General features: G+C 43.2%; 1 pseudogene; it reads right to left on the reverse strand.

Moving 5' to 3' along the window:
* Positions 1–1,316: 1,316 nt before the first annotated feature.
* On the reverse strand, positions 1,317–13,960 carry LOC115645105 (annotated as a pseudogene).
* Positions 13,961–14,164: the final 204 nt, after the last annotated feature.

Genomic DNA, 14,164 nt, shown 5'->3' on the forward strand with positions numbered 1-14,164 from the left:
GGAAAGAGACAGTGGGGAGTGAGCTTCAGCAGCAGGGGCTAGAATCACTTTACCTAATAGATTCAGGAGAGATTAAAATATCATGACATTTGATCTCTTGAGGTTGGCCATGCTGTCTGGCTTTTCAGTATGTGGAAAGGGAAGTGAAAGTATTGCAATGCTATTTCCCATTGAAGGTAGCAATCTAGGAGACTTTTTTTCCCTTTAACTTACTACCATGTTTTTCAGGTTTTGGGTGGGTGTGGTGTCTGTTTACACAACCTTAGCTGTCACAAAATTAAGATTATGTTAATACCAATTTAGCAAAAGTTAATGTGTTCACAGGCAGTTGTATACAGTATTATGCTTGCTTTAATTATACCCATTTCTAAACTACTTTAGATAAACTAGTATAACAAGTTTAAGTGCATTTATACTTGTATCTGGATAAGGACCCAGTCAGGTACCTAGAGCATAGGTATGACTACTGGCCTAAGTGTCAGCTTTTCTATCAAAATAGTTCATACATAAGATTGCCAGCTATAGAAGATACCTTGTGGCTTACCCAGAAATCCTTGCCTACACAAACAAGCTGGGGTGTAAATATACCCCAGCCTAGCCTGACATGACATCAGTATCGATGTGGACCCTGCTGCGGTACACTAAAATTCCTAGCACACTTTGACATACTCCCATTTCAAAGAAGGGTAGGTCAAAGCACACTAGGGAACTTCTAGTGTGTAGCAGGCTACTAGAGGGTAGAGTTACAAACACTGATTTCATGGTAAACCGGGGTGTAAGTAACCTAGTTAATCAATGAGCATGAGTATTCTGTACTACTAAGGATTTGTAGTCAAGTTCTAACTTTTTTCATGCTCTTAAGGGCAAATGAGCACCCTACTGCTTTCCAAAATATAGGTAGGTGGTTTGAAGAACATGACATGTACACTTAAAGCAACCTCTAAGTCTCACTGAGGTCTAGGCCCCATGGAGATTAGCCTATATTCAAGCAGTCAGAGGAAAGCTTAACTTCTACATCTGCCTGTGCAACTTCACATTTTACACAATCCCGTTTTACTGGATTTCAACTTTCATTTAAAGTGGATAATTGTTTCAGTATAATTCCTCTGCAGCCAGAGCCAAAATGGAGCATTATCTGATCTAAGTTCTAGCTGAAATACTTGTACAATGTTGGAGGAAATTTCAATATTAAGGTAGTGTGCAGAAGAGCTGTATTTCTGAAAATGCTTTGAAGTCGTTTGAAGAAACACCACTTTTTTCTTTCCATGTACGTGAGTTGAGTTAGGTATGCTTACAATATACCTAAGTTTTGTGTATTAGTTTAGCACCCCAAGAAATGGCTCTTCTGTATTACCTCAGTGTATTTTCCCATTGTTCTCAAAGACATCCCTCATGGCCCATCATGCTACCGTCAGGGTCATGAAAACTCTCTACAGTTTCTTCTTGGTCATTAAGTCATGTTTATGTAGAAAGATGTGCCAGAGTGATACTGGAGTAACCTGTAAAAATGTAAGAAGGCATTGGTTATTTCAGAACATGTTCCATTAAAGGAAAATTGGTATTAATAGCAGGGGGATTTGTGTAGGTACAGCTCTAACCGTGCAGATTTGCCACTTGCCAGATAACATTACTCTTGTGGGCAGATGCAAATAAACCAACAGCTAAAGCACACTAACTACTTTCGCTCAACTGTTTCTGCCACAGCTGGATGTCCGATAGCTCTATGGTAAGTAACAGGTTGGTAACTCCTGAAATACAGCCACTGCCTTAGCATCTCAGGAAAGGTTGGGCAGTGGTGGAGATAATTATAAATTGCCAAAAAGGACTTACTCTATAATGAGAGAGAGACTGGGGTGCCAGGGGAGCCATACCTGAGGTTGCTCAATTAGGGCAAACTACAGAGAATGGGGCAGACAGTCCCCAAAGCTGATGGGTATTCCAATACAGTACTGAGATTTACCAAGGCAGCACAAAACAGCTTCTATACCACCTTACTGGTTAACCAGAAGACAGCCTGGTTGCCCTTTAGCAACCCAGCCACCCAAGTCACATATGATTAAGATTATTGAAAATTGTATTCATCATATAAAAAAGTTCTACCACTCCCAAAGGATTGGGCACATTACCTCCCAAGTTGATGAATATTTCAAATCTTACCAAAATGCATGTTTACAGCTAATTCTTAACTAAACTAAAAATTTAAAAAGAGAGTATTGGTTAAAAGATCATGAACATGAATAGAGTTTTGAGACCAGTTTCATAATAGTGATGGCAAGCTTTGTAGTTACAAAGAGTTATTTCACAATTAATCCATAGGCTATAGTCCAATGTTCATATCCAGGTGGGACTGGATATCTCAGTCTTATGACTCAAGTTTCCCCTGCATAAAGAATTAAGCAGATCTGAGATGAAAGGATCAGGTCTCAAGAGTCTTTATACAGTTTTCTGGCAGCCTCTTCACCATACAGTCCTGGGTGAACAATAGAAATAGGGTACTTTCAAAAGCCTAAACATCACCAGTAATTATTATATATGGATTAAATTAAGGAAATTTAGCCATTAAGCAGTTTGTTACAAACTTTAAAGAGACAGATAATGACATTATTTCACTCAAGACTCATCTAAATGTTAATATTCCCTTTTGATAGCTGAATCAATAGCTATAGTAAGAAACAAACTCTGTTTATATGGCTAATATCTAACAAGACACAAGTAAACATACAATTAGCATCACCTCTAATTCACTAATAATACAGGTTTGCATTTCAAAGTTCTAGCCCATCTAACATGGAATGGCTCTATTACCATTTACATACTTTTCCAAAATCCTCTAAAGGTTGACTCTGGGTCATTTAGCTTGCGAGCTGCTTAACCCTTTTTGGCCATCTGTCACAATGTGGACTTGCTAAAGCAGAGTTGAAATCACTTACCAGTCCCAATCAAAATTATGTATCAAGTACGAGGAAAGAAAAGATGAGCTCAAATTTCCCTAAGCAACTTGCTTAATCTCAGCCAACTGCAGGGTGATAATTTTACTCTGAGAGAAAGATTGTGCAGGCAAATAATGGCACTCCAATAGTAAAATCCCAGCTGGGTGTCATAGTTAAAGACTTCTACAACTGCCTTAGAATAGAAGTAATCAAAATGCAGAAGGAAGCATACTTAGGATATGTCTATACTACCCGCCGGATCGGTGGGCAGTGATTGATCCGACGCAATAAATCGACCCCCTGAGCACTCTCCCGTCAACTCCTGTACTCCAGCGCTGCAAGAGGCTCAGGCAGAGTTGACAGGGTAGTGGCAGCAGTCAACTTACCAGTGAAGACACTGCGGTGAGTAGATGTAAGTACATCGATTTCAGCTACATTACTCACATAGCTGAAGTTGTGTAACTTAGATTGACACATTCCCTCCTCCCCTCCCCCCCCCCCCCGCCAGTGTAGACCAAGCCTTAGACTATAAGTGCTTTTGAATGGGGACCATGTTTGTATGGCAACTCATACAATGGGGTCCATGATGTCTTGTCTACACTAAGGGATTGCTGCTATAGTTATACTGGTAAGCTGTAGTGGTTCACCTTCCTAGGTCAGACATTGCTTATACCAACAACAGTGCTTTCGCCAGCATCATTTACATCAATTCCCTGGCCAAAAAAGCCATACTGCCAACATCACTTCTTTGCTGGTAGAACTGTTTATACTACTGCTTACAGCAGCATAGCAAAGCCCATTTAAAACAAAAGACAACAGCCCGAACCAACAGTTCTCCAGAATAAGTTTTAGGTATAGGTCAGGCCTGAGATTTGAACATGCTACTGCAGTACTACTATTACTCAATGTCAGATTTAATTCACCTTTGCAATAAGTCTCTTCAGGGATAAGATCCTAAAGCATTCAGAAAAGGAGCAAAAGAAACTAGGAAAGTAAGGAGTAAATATTCTCAGTCTGTATGTGCCTTTTTTTGATAGTCTGATGTTAGGTGGATTGCCAGGTAGGTTTCAGACCAGCACTAGATCCACTCAGCCAATAGCTGCCAAAAGAAGTGAATTCATATTTTTACATCTGTTTAGGTACAGCAGCCATTGAGAAACACAGGCAGTGAAACAGTACAGTATATCAGTTGCTGTACAATTCACAAGAGGATTTTCAAATTGTAGAGGAAGGGGCTTCATCAGAACCAGCAAATCTGTTTGAACAAAGGGGATACTAGTTATTGGCTATCCATCACGATGCCTAACTGCATACAATTTACATAACTTAAATCTCTTCCTCAGAACAGCACCTTATAGTGGCTCCAGGTAGGGAAAACTACTTGCAGAACTCAACACATTCTTTGTAAAATGAGAGCTCTGCCCTAGCATGTTAAAATTACCTCTAATGTTGTATGAGATGACAAATTCAAGAGTAGGAACTGCTGTACTAAGGTATCCTTTTAATCGCACTTCTCCTCTCCCCCTGCCCATAAAATGTTTTTAAAAATGGAAAACCATGGTAAATTAAACATCTTAATTTGAAGAATGGGATATTTGGCTAATAATGCTAATCACACAAATGTTTCCACTTTCTGAGGGCAGCTTTAGGAAGTCCAGAGGTGCAAGTGTTTATAAGGAAGAATTATTTAAGCAGGACAATTGCAGTAAGGTTTGATGAAATTAGGAACCAAAGTACAGTAGCCTTATACGAGCAAGCATCTATAAAAACTTTATACTGGGTGGAGTGGCTTTCCACCTCCACTTAAAGCATACTTCCGTTTCAATTTTAACTAAACCTCAAGCTTTGGCCTTCAAAAAAGTTAAACACTTCCAATATTATCATTTTTAAATGGACAGTTTCAGCTAAAGCATTAGAAAATTATGCTTGTGACTAGAAATTAAATCAACAAATCAACAGCCTAACCTGATTTGCAATGTTTTAATTCCAGGAGGGAAAATTGAGCTTTTACATACGGGATAATTCTGCATGTGCTTGTTTCTGTGATTAATATGTAGTCTTCAGCTGGAGACAATGCATTTGCCATGTACAGGCCACCAAGCAGCGTTCTGGCTGTTCTTGTGACAGGGTCATAGGCCAGCAGACATCCAAGATGGTTAGTTTCTATGACCGTAACCAAAACAAGTCATTAAAAAATGAAAGGACTTAGTAATTGAATCCAGATTTCTTTTGAAATATCTAGCTAACACAAAATAGGCAGCAGTTGTTTTAACAATTTAGTTAAAAGCAGACCTTACACATAGTACCACCATCTTAATATAAAAGACACGTTTGCCACACTGTGAAGGAACAGACTGCTCTGTTCACTGTTTATTTCAGTGACTCTCCAGGGTTGTACACCTGGCTGATCACAGCCCTCAGGAAGTGAGAGGGAAGCCTCTCTGCTTCCTCTACAAGCCAGAGGAAAAAGTTTGGCAGTAAAGCCCTGAATCAGAACTCTGAGGCATATCCTGCTTTGCCAAGCTGCTTGAAGCCTCTCCCTCAAGCCAGGCAAATCAGGAAACAGCATCACATCTGCTTGTCATGGCAAATAAAGATTTGACATTTCACTTCAAAATACCCCACATAATTTAAGCAAGTTTCCTTTATTAAATAATCTGCATGACAAATTTAGATTGTTTTAACTGTAAACTCCGCAAGGCAGGGGCTGCTTTTATGTCTATCTCTGTGTTGCCAAGCCCTTTGTCAGCCTTTAAATAAGGATGAGACTACGCTATGCTATAGGACTGCAGCACTGATGAGTTAAGGATTATTAAATTCCATCACTTGATTTCCAATCTCTAAGAGGAATCTTCAGATCATAAAAAGCTCTTTGGATTCCCTGCACCCCAATATTCCTCTGATTTAAATTGCCAGTCATTAAGTTCTCAGACCCTTGCAGCCAAGGAAGACTGGATAAGACTCTGTTGAAAGTTAATTAACATCACTTCCCTAAGTGGCCAGTGAGGAATCTATAGAGCAATGCAGCATGTTCCCCACCTCCAGGGCTGAACATATAGTCTCTACAACTTGCTTAGTTCAAACCAGCCACACAAGCAAGAGACCAAAACTGGAAATCAAAGCTATTTCTTCCGGGTGGTAATTCAGATACCACCAGCACCAAATGAAGCTTTAAATATATATAATCACCCCTACAACTGGCTAAGGAGAGCATCTCACGTCATATCTGCAATGTCCCTATTTGCTACTTCAATTAGTGAAATAAATGGTCCTGTTACATGATACTTCCAGTCCATTCAAGAACCTAAAAGGAATTCCATCTACACTGGATTAACAAAAACACCCAACGATCAAATGCAATGGACAAAATCAAAGTCAGAAAGTGTACCTGATCTATCTTTTAGATGAAACTACCCACTTTCACTCATCCCATCAATCAGCTTTCTGAAACATATAATATGTGATAGAAAGTAAAAACACAATATTTGCAGTGTTGTATCCCTGTTGGTCCAGGCTATTACAGAGACAGGGTGAAGGAGGGAATATCTTTTATTGGACCTACTTCTGTTGGGGAAAGAGAGAAGCACTCATAGGGTGTATCTACACTGCAAAGAAGAAGTCACAGCACTGCATTTCAGAGCCTGGGTCAGTTGATTTGACCTTGCAGGCAGGGCCGACTCCAGGCCACAGTGTGCCAAGCACGTGCTTGGGGCAGCATGCCGTGCGGGGCGCTCTGCCGGTTGCCGGGAGGGCGGCAGGCAGCTCCAGTGGACCTGCCGCAGGCGTCCCTGCGGACGGTCTGCTGGTCCCAGGGCTCCGGTGGAGCATCTGCAGGCACGCCTGCGGCAGGTCCACCGGACCTGTGGGACCAGCTGACCCTCCGCAGGGACACCTACGGCAGGTCCACCAGAGCCGTGGGACCAGCAAGCGCCCCCTGCGGCATACTGCTGTGCTTGGGGCAGCGAAATTGTTAGAGCTGGCCCTGCTTGCAGGGCTAAAAATAGCAGTGCATATGTTCCCACTTGCGCTGGAACCCGGGCTTCAAAACTCCCTCCCCTCGCTGGGTTTCCGAGCTGTGAGGAAACACTTTTCACAAAATTATCTCTCCGCACCTGACCTCTCAATACTCATCCTCAAAGGAAACCTGCACAACAACTTCAAAAAGTGAGCCTGAGAGTGTAAATTCATAACTTTGCTGAACACTAAAAATCATGGCATGGAATGCCAAATTTTATATAATTAATGTCACAAAATGTTAGTTTTTAATTAAAAGAAACAAACATGAAATAATTGTCTCCTCATTTAGCATCTTGGTCTCCCTCAAATACTTCTTACTGAATCATTTTAAGCACTACATGCCTATGAGTCATTAACACATTGGGCTAAAAACTGGGACCAAGAAACTATATTCATAAGGCCGATATTCTTAGAAGTCAAATGTATCTTCAATTATAAAATAGTGCTGCTATATTCTGAGAATTTTCTTTTAGGAGAGAAGCTGAATAGCTCCAGTACCACATTTTTCCAAACTTCCTCCAAAGGTCAGAGGGGCATTCTGGAGGTGAAAGATAGGTGTCTAAGGAACTGATCAGTTGCTGTCAGTGAGGATGCATCTCTCTGACCTTTCACATGGATTTAGCACCAGTGGAGCTCCAATGATGCTAGCAATGTTGGAAGCACTAATGTAGCTCAAGAAAAAAGTGTTTTATCAGTGCATCATTTAACTCTGCACTTACAGCAATGCTGGACAAACTGTGCAAAAAGTCAAAATATAGACAAGACCTCAGCCTCTGCAGACATTTTAACAGTGCAGAAATTGTTTTAGTCCTCTGTACGCTAATAGTTAAACAGTTTTCAGCACTGGTTCAAGGAACAACCAATGAAAACAACAATTATTGGTGTAGATAGGAATGGAGGTTGTCCATAACTCTGAAATGTTTGGAATTGTGAACAAAGCACAGTTCGGGCTCCAGATCCAACGCTGAAACTCCAGGCCAGGCTTCAGCAGCAGCTTCCTTCCCTGGGTCCAACTGAGTTTACAAGCTTGTCCTCCTCCCAGCCCGTGGGGGTGGGGTGAGGTGCCTGGGAGTGTGTAAACAGCACATCCATCTCTGGGGGTCGGGGGGAGGAAGGGGTGAAAGTGGCGCAGACCCCAGTGATGCTCCTGCTCTGCTGACTCTGGCTACCTTGGACTGGCAGCCCCAGTGTCTTCACCTTTTGGCTGTAGGTGGCTGCCCTGTGCATGGGGGTGAGGTAGGGACAGAGATCCCACATGTGCCTACCTTTAAGATGCAATACAAGCACAGTACAGTATTTGCTTTTGGGGGGTGGGGGGTCTCTGCTGCTGCCTGATTGGTCACTTCCAGTTTCACATGGTCAATCCGTAACCCTGGTGTTCATATCTTTGAGGTTCTACTGTAGTTCTCTTTTCTAAATCCAGAACGCTCTTGTTTCAGTCACCATATGGATTTCAAACAAACAACAACTAGAAATACTCCAGATCTGAACAACTTTGAAATTTCTGAAAGTTCAGATCCAAACTTCATGGCTCGCCATATTCTAAAAGTGGCCCAAATTAAAATCCCACCTTTGAATGCCCTTGGGCTTTAGGAAGTAATGTCCAAACTGCAGCTCAACATTATATCTACGCCTCCCCACCCCCCCGCCAAATCCCTGGTTATTAAGAATATAGGGCACATTGAAGCCAATGAATGTTCAATCAGGCCCAGGCCCAGTATTGCAAATATGATGTTGGTCTCTAAGTATTAGAATTTCTTGCTCCTTTAGTCCACGTACTAACAGTTAGGGCAAAAAGCAGGCCAAATCTAACTCCCTAAGTCAGCAGAGTGGGGTTCTCTCTCCTGTCCATGGATTGACTCTATACAGACCAAAATAAAATCTGCCACAATCAAGTAACCATCCTGATACATTTACTCCATGAGGCCAGCCACACACAGCCATTGTCTGGAAATCCTGAGGAAAAAAAGGAGACGTTACAGAACCAGTGGGTTCAGAAACCAATGATGCAGTGGCACACAGATAGAAAAGCGTTAACATGAGTATCACCTCCCTCAATAACTCAGATCCTTACAAGGATTCTCTGGTACCCCCTCAAAGGTAACCTACAAAGGAAAAAAAATTGTTCTGTGCCCTTTTTGCTTCTTTATAAAGACAGGCTGAAAAACATTCTTTTTGTTTTGTCTGCCTCATTTTTATGGGCTTTGTCCCCCCACCATTTAAAAAAATGCAGGACTCCCTCATTCTTCCAGGAAGAGTTTATGGATGACTGAAGAATTGTTATAATTATAGTACCAGAAAGATCATGCAAGTGAAGCTGTGAAACTAACAAAAAATGATCTCTCAGACTGTTTAAAACTCTTTTTTGTTAATAGCTGTTTAATTCAAATCCCCAAGAAAATCTTGGAGAAAAGTTGCCTTTGTTAAAGATTCAACTAATACTCCTCTTCAATTAAGGGGTACAAAGCCCTACAAGTCACATATAAGACTTCCAGCACATCCTTCAGGAAACAGGAAACACCAGATTGGACATTCTCAATTATTTCTAAAGTAAAAACACAAGCATCCCCTCTGAGGATCATTACCTTGTTGTGGTGGAGGGGCTTAGGGGCTTGCATGTTTCAACAAACCCCAGGGCTATGTTGTCTGGAGCCTAGTGCTCCTGGTAGGGTCACCCTAAGCAAATAGGTCTGGGGGGAGGTTCCAGACTAAAAAAAAAAAAAAAAGATCCCCCTCAAGACTCTCATGAAAGCCCAAAAATGACCATGTGAACCTCCCCTGGACTAGGGATACTGGGACCTACCTGGGGGGTGGTGTCAGGTAAGCATCTGGTGGTCAGGCTACCTATGTAACCTAGCCTGGCCCAGCCTGAAAAGGGGACTTGGACCCATCTCGTGGGCTTACCACCTGCAAGGCGAAGGGTGAGGGTTGGGTGCGATGCCAGAATGTCAGCAGGAGAGACGGACCATGACAAACTGGCCCTCTGCAATGGAAACTGACTTTAGGGACGTGGAATGTCACTTAGCTGGCAGGAAAGGAGCCAGTTAGTGGAAATGTACCGACTAGATACAGTCGGCTTCACCTCCACACATAGCATTGGCTGTCTGTGGAAACAAACTTCTCTATGGAGGGTGGTCTCTCCTACTCAGAAGTGGCCCTGTGTTAGAGGCCCCGGACAGGTGTAGGGGTACTCACAAGTCCCTGACTGGGTGATGTGCAGTTGGAGTTTGTCCCAATTGAGGAGAGGGTACCCTTGATGAGACTTTGGGTATCAGAGAGGAAAACCTTGACAGTTGTTTGCGCCTATGCACCTAACAGTAGTTCAGAGTCCTCAGCCTATCTGGAGACAGTGAGATTGGTGCTCAATAGAGCGCCCCCTACAGACTCTGTAGTTCTACTGAGAGACTTCAACGCTCATGTGGGAAACGATGAAGATACCTGGAGTGGAGTGATCAGGAGCGCCTCTCTGGTCTGGACCTGAGAGGTGAATTGTTATTGGACTTCTGTGCTAGTCATGAATTGTCCATAACAAATACCATGTTCGAACACAAGGTTGCTCATAAGTGTACTTGGTACCAGAACACCTTAGGCTGAAGACTGATGATTGAATTTATAGTCATCTTGTCAGACCTAAGGCTGTATGTTCTGGACACTAAGGTGAAGAGAGGGGCAGAGCTGGCAGCCAATCACCACCTGGTGGTGGTGAGTTGGATCCGATGCATGGGATGCTGGCCTGGTAGACACGGGAGGTCCAAACAATCAGTGTGAGTCGCCTGAGAACATCTCGTGGAGGACCCTGTGCAGAAAGACTTCTTCCGGAGGTGGGAACTGAACTTCTCCTGCATTCCAGGTGAGGTCTTAGATATTGAGTCCAAGTGGACCATGTTCAGGGTCTCAATCGTTAAGGCAGCCATGAAAAGTTGTGGCCTGAAGGTGGTTGGTGCTCATCATGGTGGCAACTCTAGGACCTGCTGGTGGATTCACTCCAGTGGTAAGGGAAACTGTCAAGTTAAAGAAGGAGGCCTCCGAGCAATACTTGCACACTGGACTCCTGATATGGCTGAGAGGTACTGGCTGGCTAAGAGGGCTGCGGCTGAGGCAGTCATTGAAGCGAAAGCCCATGCTTGAGAGGAGTTTGGAGAGACTATGGAGAATGACTACCAGATGGCCTCAAAGGTGTTCTGGCAAACCATTTATTGCCTTAGGAGGGGTCAGCGAGACGTTGCCCAGGCTGTACTCAGCAAAGGTGGTGAAACTCTGACCTCAACTGAGAAGATCATACAGAGGTGGAAGGAGCAATGAGGATACCAGACTTGTCTCTGCCAAGTTGTCGCAATCAAAATGACCTTGGCCATGTCCTGCTTGATCCTGTTGAGAAAAGAACAATGACACTGGTGGGTCAGTGTAAAGAAGGACCATCGTTCATGAAATGAGAAGGCATCTACTGGTGACTGAAGATCAAACCTCTTGAGCAAAACTCTTGCACCATGCATTGGCTGCGATGGCAAAAAGGTCCACTTCTAGAAATCCCCAGATTAGAAATATGTTGTTGAGGACTCATGAATACAACTGTCACTTGGAATGCTGGGAGAAGTGTCTGATGAGGTCATCAGCAATAGTGTTTGGTGCACCCAGAAGGTGAGAAGCTGAGATGACTATCTGGTTGGCTGTGCACCAGTCCAGAACCCAAACTGTTTGTTGAGCCTAGGCTTGTAATAAGGTTCTGTAGATTTATAAGTCTGAACACAGGTAGCTAAGCTCTGGTTTACACAGGCTCTAGAGCAACTCTTATGAACTCTATCCATTGAACTAGGATCAAAATAGACTTTGAGATTGATCTGGAGGCCTAAATTGTAGAATAAGGACATTGTCATTTGTACAGCTGATAGAACCTCTTGCGTAGCCAATCATTAAGATAGGCGAAAACAGTTATGCCTAGATGACGCAGATGAGCAGCTACAACTGCCATGACCTTTGAGAATATTCTTGAGGCAGAGGAGGGGCCAAAAGGGAGCACTCAGTATTGGAAGTGGTTGTGGTTGACCGTGAATCGAAGGAACCTCTTGTGAGAGGGGTGAATTACAATGTGGAAGGTTGAGAGTTGCAAACAATCCCCGGAATCTAGAGGGGAAATTACAGCTGCAAGTGTCACTATCCTGAATTGTTTCATGTAGTTATTGAGACATCCGAGATCTAATATTGGCTCCATCCTGTTATTTGGGGGACAAGAAAGTACTCGGAATAGAACCCTTTTTCCCTTGAGTTGAAGCAGAACTGGTTCTACTGCCCCTAAATGTAGGGAGAGTCCTCTACACTAGTCTGTACCTTCCTAGAAAAACCAGACAGCTGGAGCCAAGATTCTTATTGCATCACGATTGCAGTGAATATGAATCAGACTGCAAAGTCGGCTGCATCAAGAAGGCCTGTAAAGATGTCTTTGTTAACATCTGACCCTCATATATGATGGTCTTAAATTGTTCATGATGTTCCTTTGGCAAATATTCACTAAAGGTGTTAAACTTATTATAGTGTAGATAGTCATATTTTGACATGCGTGCTTGATGGTTTGCTATTCTAAATTGTAATGTTGCAGAGAAATAGCTTTTGCAACCAAAAGTATCAAAAGGACTTCTAGGTTTTTGCTTGGTGGGTTAAGCTTTGTGTTATGCTGCCTCATTAACTGTATCTACAACCAAGTAATTCGGTGATGGATGTGAATAAAAATTCCAAATCCTTGGCTGGGACACAGTATTTATTGTCAGCATGTTTGCGAGCTGTGGGTGCCATAGCCAGTGTTTGCCAGATGGTCCTGTCTGGCTCTAAAAGAGCCTCATTAACCGGTAGTGCCATACGTGTTGAAGCTGAGGTGTGTAAAATGTCTAGGAGTTTATGACAGGAGACCATGTCTTCCTCAAGAGGAATCTGAAGCATATCCATGATTCACTTCATCGGTTCCTGGAATTGCCTGAAGTCATCTGCCCTGGAAGATGGTGGAGTCATTACAGTCTCATCTGGCAATGATGACGGTGTTACTTCCTTGTCAGCCTTTCCCTCTCGTTCTTCAAAGGTCTCCTCTACCAGTTCTAGCTGGAGAAGAGGGAGTGAAGGTACAGGAGAGCAAGAATGTCTGTGCTCCCTGTGGGCAGAACTCCGAACCCTCAGAAATTGTTGGTGGTATAGGGTCCCTGGAGATAGCCCCTGTTGGTCACTCCACCTGGTCAGAGGTCGAGGTTGCCTATCCTCCCTTCTCTAAGCATGTAGAGGACAATAACATTCCATTGAATATACAGAAGATCCATAAACAAAGAGTTGTGAGTCAGAGTCAGAATTTCCTTCATTATAGGCCATGGAAGGTGATAAGTGCTTTCCCTGGATGGTAAGAGTCGGGGAATCAGGGTGTCTCAATAAGAAAAGTGCGATCACTGATCTAGAGGATCTCAGTACTGAAAGATGCATGGAACCAGACAGCAGAGGAGACTGTTTTGCTGGGTACAAAGAGGTCTTTTGAGTACCAGAACTCCTGAGATACCAGCAGAACGATGTAGGTTGACATCGATACTGATATAGATACCTGGCTAGTATGCACTATGAGGTGGACCTGCGCAGGCATAGACTCAAATGCAGCAGTCCAGGATGCCAAAGTAAGTAACCAGGGCACTGAGAAGCCAGATAGTGCTGATCACTTCATCATAAAACGTCTGCTAATACAGCTGTGACCACCTGAAGCAGAGGTGGTCTTTGGTACCAGCTCTTTTTTTTGGAAGAGGCATGGCTCTTAGAAGCCACGTTAAACACCCCCAAGATACCAGATGCTTTTGGGGAGCCTCATTAATACTGCCCTTGGGGCCTGAGGTCTCCAGTGACCAGGACCTCTTTGAAGGCGATCCAATGGTTATGCTCCTCTTGACATTACTATCAGCTTTAAATTTGAGGCTGCCAGTACCATAGGCATGGGTGTAAATGTCTCGACTCCAGAGGCTTTCATTGACTGGCACCTCGAGGGTAGCGATCATCTTGTCCTTTGCTGCTCTTGGTGATTGGGACCTGACAGCAGATGGAGTAACAGCAGTTTTACCCACTGAAGCTCTTAGTGACTGAGATCTAAAGGTGGACAGGCACTATATACACAGTGGTTCTCATAACTCTAGTCAGACTCAGACTCATAGAATTTAGGGTCAGAAGGGAACAATATGATCATCTAGTTTGACCTCCTGCAC

This window comes from Gopherus evgoodei, chromosome 1 (assembly GCF_007399415.2).
Source record: "Gopherus evgoodei ecotype Sinaloan lineage chromosome 1, rGopEvg1_v1.p, whole genome shotgun sequence".
NCBI lineage: Eukaryota > Metazoa > Chordata > Testudines > Testudinidae > Gopherus > Gopherus evgoodei.